A 20,750-nucleotide genomic window follows, 5' to 3' on the forward strand; every position below is an offset into this window, starting at 1 on the left:
TAAGGGCATGCATAAATATTTTCGTGAAAGAGAGTGTATGTGATATAAAATAGAATACTACAACAATAACGGATAATATGGCTAATCCAAGATGATTTGATTATGTGGTATTTGTAAAACCCATTAGGAAGAGCCAAACCATCTTATCAAACTATCAATATGGCTAGTCTCTCATTCTACATACTATGACATTAACCCTTCTTGATATGTGTAACCATTGTACTTATGAAGTCCTTGCATAGCCATTGGAGTTCAAATGTTGTACTATGAATTGATATAAGAGTGGTGATCTCTTATGAAGCGTTGGAGTTTATGAATGTATCACAACCTATATGGAGAATTAACACACATTCGTGTGTTTTGGGGTAGGGTGGTTATTTGAGTATCTTATTGAGCTTCACTTTGTTTCGAGAATAGTTTAATATTCTCTACTAAACAGGGCCAACCACGTGAAGGTGGAAGCTCATTTGGCCCCACCCCCCTCCCCCTAACATCACTCTACATTCCCCATTAACATCTAACATTCATTCATTCTTTCAACCATTAATAAAATGTAACATTCAATCAATATCACATGATAACATTCATTAACACATTAAATTCGTTAACATGCAACATTCATCAATATTCTGCATTACCACATAATTCATGAACATTCATTAGCACATAATTAAATTCATTGAGACATAAAATATAGTCATTATCAATTAAGGTATGTAGTGACAATCATTTCTTTTTTTTCTTTCTATTTCTTTTTTCTATGTAAGCTCTAAGAGGAGCATCAGTGTCATCATCAATTCCCCCCTCATCAGTTGTTCTGTTCCCTGTTCTTGATGATCTCAAATTCCTATGCTGTTGCAAAGGGGGGTCCTCTGCAATAACAAATAAAAGAGTTAAATTAAAAATAATTTATTATAATTGTTACAAGTATTTAATTATTTTAAATAACATAACTGTGTCTCTTTACCTGATCTAACCACATCATTTTTTCTGGACTCAACATCAACACGGTCATGAACATCGACCCCTCGATCCTCTATAGCTGCTATCCAAAATGTTACGTTAATCCAAACACCAATTGCAATTACATATAAAAAATTTAATAGCAAATGTATACCTCCACCACTGGGATGCACATCATGCGAACCTTCGACATCCACAGATTGTGTAGAAGGATTGTCAGGCTGCATTCCAACATCCTATGCATTTTTATCATTGCTTGCTTAAAATAGATATACTCACTTTATATTGGAACTTAACATCAAATAGACTAATTGGTAAAGTATTCAATTTGAAATAAATTTCATTTAGCTTATTTACCTATGGCTGAGATGCATCAGTATTAGAACCTTCCACACTAATTTCAGCTCGTAGCCATTCAGCTATGGCTCTATAGCCTTGTTGGAAGCCAATTCTCTTATTGTCTTCTGTGAGGCATCTCTTGAACTCTGAGCCCTTCATTTTTGTGTGGTATGGTGAATTTTACTTGCATTGTTTCATCAACCAATGGAGGGTAGTTAAAATATCAACAACAAATCATCTATATCCATCACAATATAATAGGAGAAAAATTGAGCAGTTTTGATGGAGCAATCTACTATATAAATGTTCCGTGTTTGTATGCTTTTCTTGTACCAACATATTTTCTCCAAATTCTTAAGTTGGGTAAGAGTTAGTTCAGCTCTTTGGAAATAAAAATGGCTGCAAGTGCTGCTGCATTCCCTCATTCTTTCAATCACTGCCTTTATTCTCAACTATTGGAGGAAAATTCAGTCAAGGGTGAGATTTTAAATAATGTCATATTAGTGAATGACAAGTTTTCTTCACTAATCTAGATTGCAGAGTCTTGACTTCAATTGTTGAATTGTTTATATTGAATATGAAAATCCACTACTGTTATTATATTCTATTGACCTATTTATAATTGATGAGCTAAATAAGGAAGTCCTAGCATTTCCCTTCACATTATATAAAAAATTTGATACAATTTTTCATTTACTAATACTTACAACTCTTGCTTGAAGTTTCGAAAAACCACTAGGGCCGAGCTTGTGTGTCTCGTGCTTTTCTATTCTTGCCTTTGTTGCCTTTGATGTGTCAGGCAATCTATGAAAAGTTTGAAAAATGTTAGATAGTATAAATATGGAGGTTAATTAGTACATAATTAGATTCTCAATAGTATCACATACCTTGTTGTACTCTCCACTGGTGTAATATTATTTTTCTTGTCAGCTTTATACTTTTCGTCCAAAATCAGAGCCTTCCACTCAGCCTCAGGAACATAGGGCGGACGCTCGTACCTGGGGTTATCTTGTAAATTTTTTCTGTACTGGTCCCTAATATACTTCAAACATAAACCAAATTTTTCAAGGAGCTTGCTTCTCTCGAATGCACGAGGTCCAAAGAGTTGGGTCATGCTCTCTATAAGATCATCCTTCAATGGTTTGCGTTGGTGATTCCACCGTTTAAGTAAAAAAAAACATGTTAGACTCATAAATGAAGTGAAGCTACCTTTAATATAGTTCAAGAAATGGATGAAAAGGAAAACTATTATAGCAATGATATGAAATCAAAATAGTGGTTTGGGGTTTTAGTTAGGATATGATGTTCCACCAGGTACGCATGGTGGGCCCAAATATTCGCAAACACTCATCACCAAGTTTTCTCCAAAAAAGATCATTCCCTACAAAACAATCATGGGATCATTAGTCGATGAAGAGTGATCAAAAACTAAATTACTATTATATCACTATAGAATAATAATAACTTTAAAGTACCTAGAACTTTGGCTACTTTTAATGGAATGCCTTCATTATCGCTGACGATCAATGTGACATCCTTCACCGTTCCCGTACTAGGAACATAGGAACATCCAGAAAATGATGTTGTAGGTTCTATTGCAAAAAGTTTCATAAGTTTCATAAGTCTTTGTCACGATCGAAGTATAAAAGAACAAATGATAATTGATGTTATAAAGTTGTAAAAAAGAAACTGTTTGTTGCTGTCATAAGAGAGAAAAAGAGGGATTTGTGTACCAGCAGATGGTGCAATAGTCGATGCATGTAATCTGCATGTTGCTGACTCAGCAGTCGAAAAGAGATTTGTGGTTGTCCTGGATGGAGGCGGTGTCATCGTAGGATTCAATTGATGTGAAGTTGAAGAATAAAATTGTTAGAGCATGCATAAATATAGAACGCGTGGACTAGCATGGACAAGATTGTTAGAGCATTAAAAAAAAGTATTGTTCGAGCATGTATTGTCAATGATTATGATCATTCCTATATATATTTAGTGGAAAAAAGAAGTGGGGAATGGAACATGCGATCTACCTGAACCACCTGCAACACCCTCATCATGGGAACGAGGCTCGAAATCAAGCAAAAAACTTTGTAAAGACAACGCATCCATATTTTAATTAATGCCATAAAAGAGCATAACATAAAAACCATTATTGAAATCTTGTTATAATTAAAAATTTCATTAATACTTACTTTTAAGGACTCAGAGGTGTGCAACAATTCAGATGCCCTATCTTTTATTTGTTGAGTCATAGGCTTTATGGTTTCCAAATATAGAATTTCTTTGCTAAATTTTCTTTAAATTAATTTTAATCGAACCGATCGGGTCATCGGTCTCTGCTAAATCGATATAGAAAGGGTCCTCCTCAGGCGGGGCCTACTGAGGGACTGCAGGTTCCTTTCCCTCCCTCCGACCACTAGCCCTCTGTGACAACAATAGTATTAGTATTATCAAAATTACTCCAAAACAATAAAGAAAACAACATTAAAAAAAAAATATTTTGCTTCTATCTAGTTTGCACAATTACAAATGAGTTTTACCTGCTCATGTGTAGATGAGCCGGGAGCATCATCAGCATCCCCTCCGGGCAGTTGCTCCATATTCTGCCCCTGTGTCAAAGATGAAGTATAAAAATGTTAGCCAAAAATTTATTGACTAAATGGTATGTTGGAGTCATTGATTAGAAGTTGGTTTAATAGTATGTACCACCCCCATGATAGTAGCCTCGTCTGTGTCTATGCGGTTCAAATTGTAATCAATAAGAAGCTCTTCCCCTGCACGTATTGATTTTATCGCACAGATGAATACACAATTTCCCTCACACGCCTCAAATATGCAATTGGGTTGCTTTATAGTTGACCCAGGTCGTGTACTATTTATAAAACTCGCAATATTCCCTGTTGCTTTTGGCCTTCCATCAATGTATATAGCCACACTTTTACTTTTATTATTGTCTTGCTGTTGTATATAATTTGTGGAGAGGGCATACCTATGTATACTTTTTTTATATTTAACAATATGCATCCAACTTTTGTAATCGTAACATGGTCCAACATACTCCATCAATTCAGAAACTTTTTTGTAAGACACCTTTATGCCGTCCATAGAAAATAGGCCCAAACCATGTAGTGATGATGGTGCTATGCGATATATCCTCTCGTTAACACAAAAATCAGTGTTTATTGGAGGAAGTTCCTTGGGTACCCAATGTTTTTGTAGATGTTGGTACCTTAAGGGCACCTCGATGTCACCTTCCGTCTCATCATCATAAGAACATGACCCCCCTTGAGCAAGGAAAAATTTCATGTGTTTATTGAATTTCCTTCTAGTCCTTTGACCTCTAGTTAATCTCCCTGTTCTAGATAAATTGCATGTCTCACTTTCCTCTTCTATTCCTATATTTCCCTCACTCGAGGAAGACACTTCTGACAAATGCCTATTCGCTAGTACCTGCAAATGGGAGAGATCTTAGAAGACATCAATCTTACTATTGATAAGTGTATTAAATAGACTGTCTATAAGGAGTATTGACTTATACTTGTCGATCCATGAGATTGTGCGGGATGCTCCTGAAAGGGGTTCAATTTACTGCAAATGTAATTCAATTATCGTGAGCATAATCACATCATAATCATAATCACATCCATCATTAGCATCACATAAAAATTAAAAACATTAAAAGGTACACAATAAAACACTTAAATCAGGCTCACATTATAAGCCTACTAGGGAAGTAGGCCTAGTGAAGAGCTAAAACTGGGTTTTTGTATCAGCTGATGAGTTGAGGGCTTAGTCACCTTGGGGACATGCTATTTGAAGTTGTTTGATGTGTGTGGAGGTGGAGGAAACACCTAGACTAAAGCCACTTGCATAACATTTTGAAATTCAGTTAGATATTTTATATTAATTAAGATAACTGTAATTTCTTCCAAAACCCATTATAATAATTTTAAAATGGATTACTGGTTTCTTTTTACTTACCATGTAAATCCCATAGATCCAAATACATGTACTGAAATAAGTTTTCTAGTTTTAGTCTGTAAATCAACATACTGATACAATGTTATTCCTATTCTAAAATGAAATGTTAGAGATACTTGAATTATTAACCAACAAATTGGGTAAGCACTTATATTATGTTTTCCCTATGAATTTTATTCTATGTACAACTCCCTTTTATAATATTTAATGAATTCCCTTTTCTAAACTAAACACTTACAAATGCTTTTGACCTAAAAGAAAATAAGGCTCAATACATTCACGCATCAATATGTGTTTTAAATAGTTTTATTTAATTAATTTAGATTAATAGTTAATTTAGATTAGCAGTATTCTATTTGTAGTTGAAACTTGTAGCTTTTAAATAGATAATCAATAAACTATGTGACCATATATATAAGACAAATATATTTCTATCAAGAAATGAATATTAAATAGATTAAGGATTGATGGCATACCTCTAAATTCCATCATCATCATCCTCATCGTCATCATCATCATCATCATCATCATCGTTCTTGTCATCATCGTCGTCGTTGTCATCATCATCCTCCTCGCCCTCGTCGTCGTCGTCGTCATCGTCGTCATCGTCATCATCAACATCATCATCAACATCAACATCATCTTCATCATCATCATCAATAGCAGCATCATTGTCATCATCTTCTTCTTCTTCTTCATGAAAATTTGTGTCAAGAACATCATCTAATAACTGTCGATCATGATCACCATCTACATCATCTTCTACTTCTTCAGTATCTTCTTCTTCCATCGCATTATACGTTATTGGCCTTCCTCTCGGTTCATGTCTAACAACAAATGACCAAACCGGTTTATGTGGAACCTCTAAGTAAAATACCTACTCACATTGGCTTGGAAGAACATAAGGCTCATCCCCAACTGGCTCAAACGACCTTGTATTAACCATTGTAAATCCATTATCATGTTCAATAACAGTTCTATCAGGATCATTTGGATTAAGTTGTAGCTTGTACCATTTGACAATGAAGAGTACTAATTTGAAGGAACTAAAGTCACACTCAATTATCTCATCCAAAATGCCATAGTATCAATTTTTAGACTCTTGAGGATGTAAGTCATTTCTAGATGAAATATTAGTCACTTGAAAGACTGCAGTTATTCCTGAATCACAAGTTTTCTTCGTGTCATCCAACACTTTGACACGAAATTTCTGACCATTACAGAACATAGCCTTGTGGTGTTTAACCTGCAATAATATGTGAAACATATCAAAATTATTGTATCGTGAGTTGATAAACATACGGGTGATTAATAAATTTGTACGTACCTGGAAATCTCTTGAACCACATGCTAAATCTATTTCCCTTTGCGTAACATTGGAATCTCCATTACGATGAGCTTCTTTAACCAATGAAGATACACCTTCCCATGTTAATGTGTGACCAGAATGTTGACATCGTTCAATCCATACCATCATCCAATCAAGATTGTTTGGAATATACAAATGTAGTGCATCCCACTCTCGAGCACCTGTATAAAAAAAAAATAGACAACTTACAACCGATTTATTTTGAAGATTAAAAAATAATTTATTACAATAACATCTTATAATTTATTACCTCTCACTTTCCTCAATGTACCTTTCCCCATAAAGTACTCCCCTTCTAATTTTTTAAAAGGCTCAAGATCCCAAATGCGATCTACATGGATATTTGATGCAAACTTAGGAAAATATTCAGTAATGTACACCATAGTCTGGTATACCATATATCCCTCTACCATAGAACCCTTAGGATGTGCTCTTTGTCAAACCAAAGCTTTCAAAGATTTCAAATGCCTCTCATCCATCCACATTGACCTAGTGTGTACAAGTCCACACAATTCAATCTCCTCAACTAGGTGTATGAGGTAGTGTTCCTGTGCATTGAAAAAAGTTGGAGGTAGACACTTTTGCATTTCACACAGTAAATGAGGAATTCTTCTCTTCCAATAGTTTATATCTTCTTTATGGATTTCTTTATATGAAAACCACCTACATTATGGATTTCTTTATGGATTTCACTTATATTATCTGACATGATCGTTCTTTGTAGGAAGCAAAAATTGGGCTATGAAAACTTCGGTCTACTGAAACTTTCAAAAACTAAGCAAAACTATCGAAAGTACACAAATCTTCTTAGACCTAGCTAAATACTTTAATATTTTAAAAATACTTTCTTTGACTTTATTCCTAAGATTATTTGTAAAACTTTGACCAACCACCTGAAGGTCTTATTTCAAGAGACCTTACAACATTAAGCCACTAAAAGCAATTTCAAAACATATAAGCTAAAAGTCTAGTTAAAATATACATTAGAATAAAAAAAAACAATTTTCATACCCGAGCGCGTGGCTATAACTCGTGCAACGACCTTTTTGCTTAGTTGTAGAAGCTCTCCAGCAATCAAATTATACAAACTACAAGGCCTAACAAAAATTTCAAAACATATAAGTTGCAAGTTTAGTTAAAATATACATTAGATTAGATTCAACAATAGCAAGCAATGTTATTCAGAATTAGATTCAACAAACCTTAGTAGTGTAAATAGCCATCTCCTCTAAACTGGACTCCAAACATGAGGGGGCATTCACATACTCTTCCCCTAAAGGTATCCTGAAGAACAAAAGCCACTATTCTTGAGTTTGTGAATTGCACCTTGAGATGAATGAAGCTTAAAAGGAATGAAAATTGTTTTCATACATTTAAATCAGGATGTAATATTTATTCATAAGTATATACCTTGCAAGCACTTAAAATTGTTGTTATATGTGTTGCAAGAAAAGAAGAATTTTATACTTATGTGTATAGACGCACTTCCTGTATGCGATCCAAAGCTCGAATGTTATCAAGTGTGTCCAATGATGGGGAGAGACCTCCGTGCAAGCAGAAGATCTGCAATGAAACAAAAGAAAAGAAAATTTTCTTATAGTAAGAACAAGTTTGTTGTGCTGCACAGGGTACCAACAAAATATTGTATAATATATTTTTCTTTACCTGGCTTTCAATTCAGCATGAGAGCCTTTAATAGAAAAGTCAAGTTGATAACATATTTAACAAGAGCTACAGGGCAGCATAGTTCTTGCGTAAGTCCAAGAAAATGTGTGAGGATTGACATAGATTTGTGTAAGTCCAAGAAGATGTGTGAGCATTGACATAGATTTTGTGAACATTTTCTATGTAATGAATATTTTACTGCAAATGGAATGAACCTAGGGGTGGATTGGTAAACTGATTATTTGTATCAAATGGTGTAAAATTGAAACTAAAACCATTTCAATTGGCCACGCCACTCATGGACTGTTCCTCCATATGTTATAATAATTTCATAATATATCACAAATATGAAATAGAATGTGTAGCACACTGAAATAAAGCATTAAAAGATAGTGTCTAAATGTAATTAAATATATGGAACTGGTTATAAGAATCTGTACAAATCAATCAGAATGGGTTGAAATCAGTGCCCAACTTAAGAAGATCAACACTAATAATATGTCAAATATTTATTGTTAATTTTTGCTTGTAGCTGTAGGGAAATTAGGTAAGCGAGCAACAAAAGAGCTAATAGTTTGTAAGAGTATACCATTTACACTGTGTATGCTCATTTAACAAGAGAGCCCGTAATTTGGCATGAAATACTCAAGACAATATATTTGATATGCATCTTACTTCAGCATTTCACGTAAACGTGCATATCAACTCCAAGTGTCAAATGTCAGCTGTAAGTGCAACAATGCAAGTTTCCATCTGTGTAACTTATTTTTCTACTACAGTCAATGCTGATACATCCTGCTTTAACATAAATAGATTCAAAAGGAAGCATTGTCAACTTAAGAAAAATAGTAAAAATATATAGATGGATAAATGATGCATTTGTTTGGTATATTGTTAACTAGTTGAGCCATAATAGAAGCTATGCTGACTACTTGAAACTTTTTGTATGGCTTTTCCTGCCCCTGTGAAGAAGATGAAAAAATGCCATAGATAGTAATCAAAAGGAATTAAGCCTACTAACAACAACATGATTTGCATTGATAGAAAAAACCACAAATCCATACATTTAAAGAATGACTTGAGTGATCTTTCAAACAATTTGAAAATGAGCTCTGAACAAATACTTCTAACCATATTTCCTTTTATTATGCTATGTCTCCCTGCAAGAAAAATAAATAGATTTACAAGAAAAATATTACACATTCTCATCTACATGCCAAACTAAACATGCAATTAAACAAGTGTTACACCATTTGTAGAAATGGGAAGCTCAGGAGCACCCTCTGCAAGAATGATAGGCCCAACACTTTGGTACTTGCTCCCTCATGCCAAAACGTGCCAGCAAGCACAACAACCTTCTGCTCTCTAACATCTAGATGATAGATCATAGAGTGAGATCTGAAACATTGTGATTCAAAAAACATATACAATCTCTTCTAGAAACAACATCAAGTAAAATATTGGATAGCAGAAAAATTGTTATGTATAACAGAAAGTTGTTTTTAAATAAACTTAAGCAATTTTTAATTTACCAAAGTTTTTTCTAAGCCCACATTTTCCAATTGTGTAAGGAACTTCATATGATGCTGCAAGGAATGTATTGATGAAGCCAAAAAATGTGATTTTTTCATTAATCACTAATTGCCAACATTCATGATTATGTAATTCTGAAGGACATGTTTGAGCTGTATCTACTCTAATTTACAATCAATTTTCATCCTATCACTATGAAAAATGGTTGAGAAATGTCAAGATAGCAAAAAAGTGAAAGCCCAACTTGGCAGGGAGACATAGTGGTGCATGTGAGGCTGAGCCCAATAACGATGGAGTGAGAGGTTGTTCTTAAAATTGGTTGATACTCTACTAGTTTTGGAGGCCGGTAAGAGTATTAAAGTGAACTAGAGTAAGTAAACAAAAGAGAGACCTACAATTGATTTAAACTTATCTCTAACCTCCCAATTCTTCGAGAGCCTCTTATAATTCTTCTTCTACTCACGGTTGAAGAAGCTGGAAGGTAGCTTAATATTTTGCAGCCACAAAGACTATTTTTTCCATATTATCATCTATAGGTTCATGCCTCCATCAATAGTCCAAAGATTTATCTCCAAGAACTCAGAAACAAATTTGAGACATGCAAGCTTTCGCAGGTTGTGGAGTTTGTTATGGTAAGTCTGATGACTTTCAATTTGTTCCATTCAATGTTGTTGATTAACCAATCTCTAAGGATAATAGAGTCCTCATTGAATCTTGTTCATCCTAAAAAATTGAATTGATATGTACTATGACATGTACTGTCCCTAATCCTCTGTATGAAAGTGTGATTACAGCCTTCAATGGCATTCTGTGCTTTCTCATAATGTCATGCCTTTGTTTCATTCTGCATGCCCCCTCAACCCTACTCTCTCCAACATCAAGTATCCCTGAAGCATGATCCCTACTCCCTCTATTAGCATGTATCCTTGAACCCCAATCCTTGCTATTTGAAACAAATTTGAGACATGGGGGAAGTATTCTTATTTCCTTCTTAGGATAATCAGAAACCCAGACCAAGTTAGGAAAGAGGAATTCCTATAGGCAACAAGGGATTAATTATTTATGTTATTGTTAGGATTGAGGGGGTTATACAAGAAACAATACCTGGCCCTCATGCATGCATGCACACCCTGCAGGTTCATGAACCGTCGAATAGTAGGGCATCAGGGCGGCTGGCTTTTTTTCGGTATCTAACCAGCCAGCCAATAAACTCCATTTCCATCTCATAGATATCCATTTCCTCATTAGACGCGGCTATTCAGGAATGGGCCAAGTTTCGGGGACTAAGCCATTCCGGGATATGGAACCGAGCATTATGGTGGGGGTATGGACCAAATCAAAAAATCAAAAATTCATATTCCAATTCACATCTAGCCCCAAAAATAATACTCAAACTAACTATCCACTACAACACCTTGTACCATTGAAAGATTTCACAAAATCTGTTCTATGTAAACGATATATCGACCAGATAATGAATCGAATAAGGCGAGATCAAAGAGGAGGATGTCTCAGAGAAAGAGATATTTTACCTCTTCACATCAAACCTGGAGTCCAATCAAGATTTGTTTCTTTCCTTCATCTTCAAGAGGAGGATGTCTCAGAGAATGAGATATTTTATGTTAGACCTGAAGTCCAATGAATATTTGTTTGCTTCCTTCATCTTGCATACAATTCATGTACTCTTTGGATTAAATATTTACTCCAAATAATTGTAGTGCTATGTGCTTGATCGGGGGTAGATTCGCTGATTCGCTGTGCTCGGAGGTATTTTTCCACTCTGTTGGGAGATCTGATTCATTGGGCGCAAAAAATGTGAGCAACGTGCCCTTTTTTTTGTCTTATATCTCGACGACGTCGCAATTGCGACATTACCGTCGCAATTGCGATGTCATCGGGATATAAATAAATAAAAAATGCCAAATACACATTGACATCGCAAAACACTGCCTAATGTATTAGTGTTTGCATATGTGAATATGAGCAAATGTGAGTATGAATTCCAGCAACAATTCGATGCAAATTCTCATTCAACCTTTCAAAATGAAGAGATGAGGGTCTCTTAAATAGACTTTCCTGGAATTCATCAACGATTGAGATCGATTTCAATCAACGGTCAAGATTAAAGGTGAAGTTCATTCATAAAGGGAGATTTTCAAATTAAAGGGAGTTAACAGATTTAATTTGAGTAGAAAAATAAGTTAACTCATTTAACTCATTTTTGATCAATAGTGAACTAGAAATTTCCCTTTTTGAACTAAAGAGGGATTTTCTTGAGATATTTAATTTAATAAAATGAGATATGCTCTCATAATTACTTTTTCTATTTAATTAAATAATCGTTAATTAATTAGAAACACTTTTCTTATTTAATTAAATAACTTCATTTAATTAATTAAGAATGGCTTCTCATTTAATTAAATAACTTTGTTTAATTAAATAGAAGAAAGTACTCCATTTAATTAAATAATTTCGTTTAATTATTCCAAAATTCTTTTTGAAACTAGTCAACTCAAGTCAACCGTGGTTAAATCTGGTCAACTTTTGGTCAAACTTGATCTTTGCGTACGTGAATATGAGCAAATGCGAGTATGAATTGCAACAACAATTCGATCCAAGTTCTCATTCAACCTTTCAAAATGAAGAGATGAGAGTCTCTTAAATAGACTTTCCTGAAATTCATCAACGGTTGAGATCAATTTCAATCAACGGTCATGATTAAAGGTGAAGTTCAATCATAAAGTGAGATTTCCAAATTAAAGGGAGTTAACAGATTTAATTTGAGTAAAATAATGAGTTAATTGATTCAATTTCAGTAGAAAAAGGAGCTAACTGATATAACTCAAATTTTATCAATAATGAACTAGAAATTTTCCTTTTTGAACTGAAGAGAGATTTTGTTGAGATATTTAATTTAATAAGATGAGATATGCGCTCATAATTACTTTTTCTATTTAATTAAATAACCTTTGATTAATTAGAGACACTTTTCGTTTTTAAATAAATAACTTCATTTAATTAATTAGGAATGGCTTCTCATTTAATTAAATAAATTTGTTAATTAATTAGAAGTAAATACTACATTTAATTAAATAATTTTATTTAATTATTTCAAACTTCTTTTCGAAACTAATAAACTCAAGTCAACCGTGGTTAAATTTGGTCAACTTTTGGTCAAACTTGATCTTTGCATATATGAATATGAGCAAATGTGAGTATGAATTCCAGCAACAATTCGATGCAAATTCTCATTCAACCTTTCAAAATGAAGACATGAGGGTCTCTTAAATAGACTTTCCTGAAATTCATCAATGATTGAGATCAATTTCCATCAGCAGTCATGATTAAAGGTGAAGTTCAGTCATAAAGGGAGATTTCCAAATTAAAGGGAGTTAACAGATTTAATTTGAGAAAAATGAGGAGTTAATTATTTCAATTTGAGTAGAAAAAGAAGTTAACTGATTTAACTCATTTTTGATCAATCGTGAACTGCAAATTTCCCTTTTTGAACTGAAAAGAGATTTTGTTGAGATATTTAATTTAATAAAATGAGATATGCTCTCATAATTACTTTTTCTATTTAATTAAATAATCTTTAATTAATTAGAGACACGTTCTTATTTAATTAAATAACTTCACTTAATTAATTAGGAATGGCTTCTCATTTAATTAAATAACTTTGTTTAATTAATTAGAAGTAAGTACTCCATTTAATTAAATAATTTTATTTAATTATTTCAAAATTCTTTTCAAAACTAGTCAACTCAAGTCAACCGTGGTTAAATTTGGTCAACTTTTGGTCAAACTTGATATTTACATATGTGAATATGAGCAAATGTGAGTATGAATTCCAGCAATAATTCGATGCAAATTCTCATTCAACTTTTCAAAATGAAGAGATGAGGGTCTCTTAAATAGACTTTCCTAAAATTCATCAACGGTTGAGATCGATTTCGATCAACGATCAGGATTAAACTGGAAGTTCAGTCATAAAGGGAGATTTCCAAATTAAAAGGAGTTAACAGATTTAATTCAAGTAAAATAAGGAGTTAACTGATTCAATTTGAGTAGAAAAAGGAGTTAACTAATTTAACTCATTTTTTATCAATAGTGAACAAGAAATTTCCCTTTTTCAGCTGAAGAGAGATTTTGTTGACATATTTAATTTAATAAAATTAGATATGCTCTAATAATTACTTTTTCTATTTAATTAAATAATTTTTAATTAATTAGAGATACTTTTTTTATTTAATTAAATAACTTTATTTAATTAATTAGGAATGGCTTCTCATTTAATTAAATAACTTTGTTTAATTAATTAGAAGTAAATACTCCATTTAATTAAATAATTTCGTATAATTATTTCAAAAGTCTTTTCGAAACTAGTCCCCTCAAGTCAACCGTGGTTAAATTTGGTCAACTTTTGGTCAAAATTGATCTTTGTGTATGTGAATATGAGCAAATGTGAGTATGAATTGCAGCATCAATTCGATGCAAATTCTCATTCAACCTTTCAAAATGAAGACATGAGGGTCTCTTAAATAGACTTTCCTGGAATTCATCAACAGTTGAGATCGATTTCAATCAACGGTTAGGAGTAAAGGTGAAGTTCAGTCATAAAGGGAGATTCCCAAATTAAAGGGAGTTAATAGATTTAATTTGACTAAAATAAGGAGTTAACTGATTCAATTTGAGTAGATAAGCGAGTTAACTGATTTAACTCATTTTTGATCAATAGCGAACTGAAAATTTCCCTTTTTGAACTGAAGAGATATTTTGTTGAGATATTTAATTTAATAAAATGAGATATATTCTCATAATTACTTTTTCTATTTAATTAAATAATCTTTAATTAATTAGAGATACTTTTCTTATTTAATTAAATAACTTCATTTAATTAATGAGGAATGGCTTCTCATTTAATTAAATAACTTTGTTTAATTAATTAGAAGTAAGTACTCCATTTAATTAAATAATTTTCTTTAATTATTTCAAAATTCTTTTCGAAACTAGTCAACTCAAGTCAACCGTGGTTAAATATTGTCAACTTTTGGTCAAACTTGATCTTTGCGTATGTGAATATGAGCAAATGTGAGTATGAATTCCAGCAACAATTTGATGCAAATTCTTATTCAACCTTTCAAAATGAAGAGATGAGGGTCTCTTAAATAGACTTTCTTGAAATTCATCAACGGTTGAGATCAATTTCAATCAACGGTCAGGATAAATGGTGAAATTCAGTCGTAAAGGGAGATTTCCAAATTAAAGGGAGTTAATAGATTTAATTTGAGTAAAATAAGGAGTTAACTTATTCAATTCGAGTAGAAAAATGAGTTAACTGATTTAACTCATTTTTGATCAATATTGAACTAAAAATTTCCCTTTTTGAACTCAAGAGAGATTTTGTGGAGATATTTAATTTAATAAAATGTGATATGCTCTCGTAATTACTTTTTATATTTAATTAAATAATCTTTAATAAATTAGAGACACTTTTCTTATTTAATTAACTAACTCATTTAATTAATTAGGAATGGCTTCTCATTTAATTAAATAACTTTGTTTAAGTAATTAGAAGTAAGTACTCCATTTAATTAAATAATTTTGTTTAATTATTTAAAAATTCTTTTCGAAACTAGTCAACTCAAGTCAACCATGGTTAAATCTTGTCAACTTTTGGTCAAACTTGATCTTCGCATATGTGAATATGAGCAAATGTGAGTATGAATTCCAGCAACAATTCGATGCAAATTCTCATTCAACCTTTCAAAATGAAGAGATGAGGGTCTCTTAAATAGACTTTCATGGAATTCATCAACAGTTGAGATCGATTTCAATCAACGGTCCGAATTAAAGGTTTACTTCAGTCATAAACAAAGATTTCCAAATTAAAGGGAGTTAATAGATTTAAGTTGAGCAGAATAAGGAGTTAACTGATTTAATTTGAGTAGGAAAATGAGTTAACTGATTTAACTCATTTTTTATCAATAGTGAACTGGAAATTTCCCTTTTTGAACTGAAGAGAGATTTTGTTGAGATATTTAATTTAGTAAAATGAGATATGCTCTCATAATTACTTTTTCTATTTAATTAAATAATCGTTAATTAATTAGAGACACTTTTCTTATTTGAATAAATAACTTCATTTAATTAATTAAGAATGGCTTCTCATTTAATTAAATAATTTTTTTTAATTAATTAGAAGTAAGTACTCCATTTAATTAAATAATTTTGTTTAATTATTTTAAAATTCTTTTTGAAACTAGTCAACTCAAGTCAACCGTGGTTAAATCTGGTCAACTTGTGGTCAAACTTGATCTTTGCATATGTGAATATGAGCAAATGTGAGTATGAATTCCAACAACAATTCGATGCAAATTCTCATTCAACCTTTCAAAATGAAGAGTTGAGGGTCTTTTAAATAGACTTTCCTGAAATTTATCAACTATTCAGATTGATTTCAATCAACGGTTAGGATTAAAGGTGAAGTTCAGTCATGAAAGGAGGTTTCCAAATTAAAGGGAGTTAACGGATTTAATTTGAGTAAAATAAGGAGTTAACTAATTCAATTTGAGTAGAAAAAGGAGTTAACTGAATTAACTCATTTTTGGTCAATAGTGAACTGGAAATTTCCCTTTTTGAACTGAAGAGGGATTTTGTTGAGATATTTAGTTTAATAAAATAAGATATGCTCTCATAATTAATTTTGTATTTAATTAAATAATCTTTGATTAATTAGAGACACTTTTCTTATTTAATTAAATAACTTCATTTAATTATTTAGGAATGGCTTCTCATTTAATTAAATAACTTTGTTTAATTAATTAGAAGTACTCCATTTAATTAAATAATTTTATTTAATTATTTCAAAATTCTTTTCGAAACTAGTTGACTCAAGTCAACCCTAGTTAAATCTGGTCAACTTTTGGTCAAACTTGATTTTTGCGTATGTGAATATGAGCAAATAGGAGTATGAATTCCAGCAACAATTGGATGCAAATTCTCATTCAACCTTTCAAAATAAAGAGATGAGGGTCTCGTAAATAGACTTTCTTGAAATTCATCAACGATTAAGATCGATTTCAATCAACGGTCAGGATTAAAGGATAAGTTCAGTCATAAAGCGAGATTTCCAAATTAAAGTGAGTTAACAAATTTAATTTTAGTAAAATAAGGAGTTAACTTATTCAATTTGACTACAAAAAGGAGTCAACTAATTTAACTCATTTTTTATCAATAGTGAACTAGATATTTCCCTTTTTGAATTAAAGAGAGATTTTGTTGAGATATTTAATTTTATAAAATGAGATATACTCTCATAATTACTTTTTCTATTTAACTAAATAATCTTAAATTAATTAGAGACACTTTTCGTATTTAAGTAAATAACTTCATTTAGTTAATTAGGAATGGCTTCTCATTTAATTAAATGACTTTGTTTAATTAATTAGAACTAAGTACTCCATTTAATTAAATAATTTCATTTAATTATTTCAAAATTCTTTTTGAAACTAGTCAACTCAAGTCAACCGTGGTTAAATCTAGTCAACTTTTGGTCAAACCTGATCTTGGCGTATGTGAATATGAGCAAATTGAAGTATGAATTTTAGCAACAATTCGATGCAAATTCTCATTCAACCTTTCAAAATGAAGAGATGAGGGTCTCGTAAATAGATTTTCCTGGAATTCATCAATGGTTGAGATCGATTTCAATCAGCGGTCAGGATTAAAAGTGAAGTTCAGTCATAAAGCAAGATTTCCAAATTAAAGGGAGTTAACAGATTTAATTTGAGTAAAATAAGGAGTTAACTGATTCAATTTGAGTAGAAAAAGGAGTTAACTCATTTAACTCATTTTTTATCAATAGTGAATTGGAAATTTCTCTTTTTGAACTGAAGAGAGATTTTGTTGAGATATTTAATTTAATAAAATGAGATATGCTCTCATAATTACTTTTTCTATTTAACTAAATAATCTTTAATTAATTAGAGACACTTTTCTTATTTAATTAAATAACTTCATTTAATTAATTAGGAATGGCTTCTTATTTAATTAAATAAATTTGTTTAATTAATTAGAAGTACTGCATTTAACTAAATAATTTCGTTTAATTATTTCAAAATTCTTTACGAAACTAGTCAACTCAAGTCAACCATGGTTAAATCTGGTCAAGTTTTGGTCAAACTTGATCTTTACGTATGTGAATATGAGCAAATGTGAGTATGAATTCCAACAACAATTCGTTGCAAATTCTCATTCAACCTTTCAAAATGAAGAGATGAGGGTCTTTTAAATAGACTTTCCTTGAATTCATCAACGGCTGAAATCGATTTCAATCAGCAGTCAGGATTAAAGGTGAAGTTGAGTCATAAAGGGAGATTTCCAAATTAAAGGGAGTTAACAGATTTATTTTGAGTAAAATAAGGAGTTAACTGATTCAATTTGAGTAGAAAAAGGAGTTAACTAATTTAACTCATTTTTGATCAATAGTCAACTGAAAATTTTCCTTTTTGAACTGAAGAGAGATTTTGTTGAGTTATTTAATTTAATAAAATGAGATATGCTCTGATAATTACTTTTTCTATTTAATTAAATAATCTTTAATTAATTAGAGACACTTTTCTTATTTAATTAAATAACTTCATTTAATTAATTAGGAATGGCTTCTCATTTAATTAAATAACTTTTTTTAATTAATTAGAAGTAAGTACTTTATTTAATTAAATAATTTCATTTAATTATTTCAAAATTCTTTTCGAAACTAGTCAACTCAAGTGTGAGGCCTCGCCCCTGACCCTTCATAACCTTAGTTGTTATTTTATCATTTTGACTCTCACGACTCGAGATGTCGAGACATTATCTGATACTTAGAGCATATTATATTATTTCATGTTATGTGATGTTACTTTCAAATATATTGATGCTCGTCATCTAATGTTTTATGTATATGTATGTTGATGAAATTGGTAAATGTACGATTGATACTTTGATTTAAGAGATTTTTTTTTAATGGTTAAGAATTAAGTAAGATGAAAGAAACCCTGATTGATGTATGTTTCAATTTATGTGAATTTCTAATACGTATATATGTACATGTGATTTTTGGGACTACTGATGTGTGCAATGAGTGTGTAGATATTTTAGTCGAGGAAACTGACGGAGGAACAGAACTGATCTCTATGTGCTAATTTTGGAAACTTTGTTGTTCGTAATTCACATATTGTACTGTGAGATGTATGTATGTATCTTCATTGTTCAATGAATGTTTATGTTTGTAATTATGTTCTTTTAGTGTCGCTTGACACTCGTAAAGTGTTTATGTGCTTTTGTGTGTTGTTTAGGGTTAGTTGTTTAACCTTTGGACCCAAGTTGGTTTAGTTGGTGTCAGTTTGCTAATTGGGTTCTTAATCGAGGTTAGTCATCCCTTAATTCGAATTAGTGTTTAATCTGCAATGTTATAGTAGTTAGATGGTCCTATTTTATTCCTAAATTTTGTTTGGCTCTAAACCTCTTTCCTAAGACTTAAAACTTGATATAATTATACCCAAAGGGTATGGGTATGGGTTAGGGGTCTTTTCCAACCCCTAAGCCCCTTTTATTGACTTTTGAGGTCACTCAAAAAGTCTCTTTTTGCCTTTGTGCGAAAATTGACCATGGTTATCTTGAGTTACCTCACCTCATCTCCACCTAGGGTTTAACCATAGTGTAGGTTGAGTTAGGAGTTTCTAAAATTTCTAGTGGGTGGGGGTAGTTATTGAGCCCTTGGGTGGTTGAGTTGGAGGCCTATTTAGAGGTCCTTCTTGGACTTGTGGAGGTTGTTACCCAATCTCTATATTTAGAGAGGAGTTCTTGAAGATTGAAGCAAGGAAAGGGAAGCTCTACTCAAACTTGTTCATTGCCATTACCTCTTTGTGAAGGTTGGAATTCTCATCTCCCTTATTCAGATTTATTTCTAGTTTCATGCTTATGCTACCTAGTTGTTGTTTCAATATTTGTATGTTTGTGGATATGTTGGGAAGATTTGAAAACCATGTTATTTTGGATGATTTCTTTTCATGTTTTTGTTGCAATTTTGAGATTTTTTTCTTGCATGGGTGTTTTGGTATTACTCACCTTTGGAGAGGGCAGAAGTGACCAATTTTGGGAAAGGTCTGTTTAGTCGGACTCCAACCAGTGTAGAGTCTCTTCTTAGGATGAGAAGAGGGAGAAAGGGTAGGGTGTTATGGGCCCCTACCTATCGGCACAAACCTTGTATGATTATGGTATGTTGAAATGGAAGAACAGAGGTTCTTGGTATATAGCCCCGATTAGGCATCTGTTTGGTGTTGTGCTCAACTTCTCCTGGTTGGAAGAATCCACCTTTCCCTAGTTTTGATTCATTGTGAATCCCATTGTGTAAACCTTGTATGATTGTGCATGTTTGATTTTTTTCTTGGTCATGCTTGTTATCACCTGATTATATTTTGTTTCCTCCTTGGTTCGTAGAAATGTGTTGCAGAATTGGATATGGTACCCTTGTTGAAGGTCATGAAGGAAATTTCATTTAAGTTTTGTAATTCAAGATTGAAATCCTATGTAAATTGTATCTCAAAATTTTTTTGGATTGGCAACGAAGCTGGGTTTTCTTTCTGATTCTTTCCCGGCTGAGCCTTTGAATCAGGTTAGCCAATAAAATAATGGTTGAGTATATTTTCTTCTCATAAGATTTAATCATAATGTTCAGTTGTATGGATGCTCATCAAAATAGGATGAATAATAGATAAAGGAAAAGATTATGGGAATCTCCTTGCATTGTTCTCATGTGATTTCAAAAAAAAAAATTGTATATATAGGTGAGAAATTAGAATCATAGATAATGTCTTGAATTGTGATATTTCAAGTTTTTAATTTGTTAATGAAGAGA

The 20,750-nt window shown here is 32.0% G+C and overlaps 1 long non-coding RNA gene across 1 annotated transcript; it reads right to left on the reverse strand.

Annotated features, from left to right (window-relative positions):
• Positions 1-7,867: 7,867 nt before the first annotated feature.
• On the reverse strand, positions 7,868-8,401 carry LOC149529665 (uncharacterized). Its single transcript, XR_016358529.1, has 3 exons — positions 8,315-8,401; positions 8,117-8,212; positions 7,868-7,933 (listed from the first exon to the last, which is right to left on the reverse strand). It is a non-coding gene; the product is annotated as an uncharacterized LOC149529665 (long non-coding RNA).
• Positions 8,402-20,750: the final 12,349 nt, after the last annotated feature.

Source organism: Cupressus sempervirens, chromosome 11 (assembly GCF_028749045.1).
Source record: "Cupressus sempervirens isolate cs-2001-9-10 chromosome 11, ASM2874904v1, whole genome shotgun sequence".
Classification (NCBI taxonomy): domain Eukaryota; kingdom Viridiplantae; phylum Streptophyta; class Pinopsida; order Cupressales; family Cupressaceae; genus Cupressus; species Cupressus sempervirens.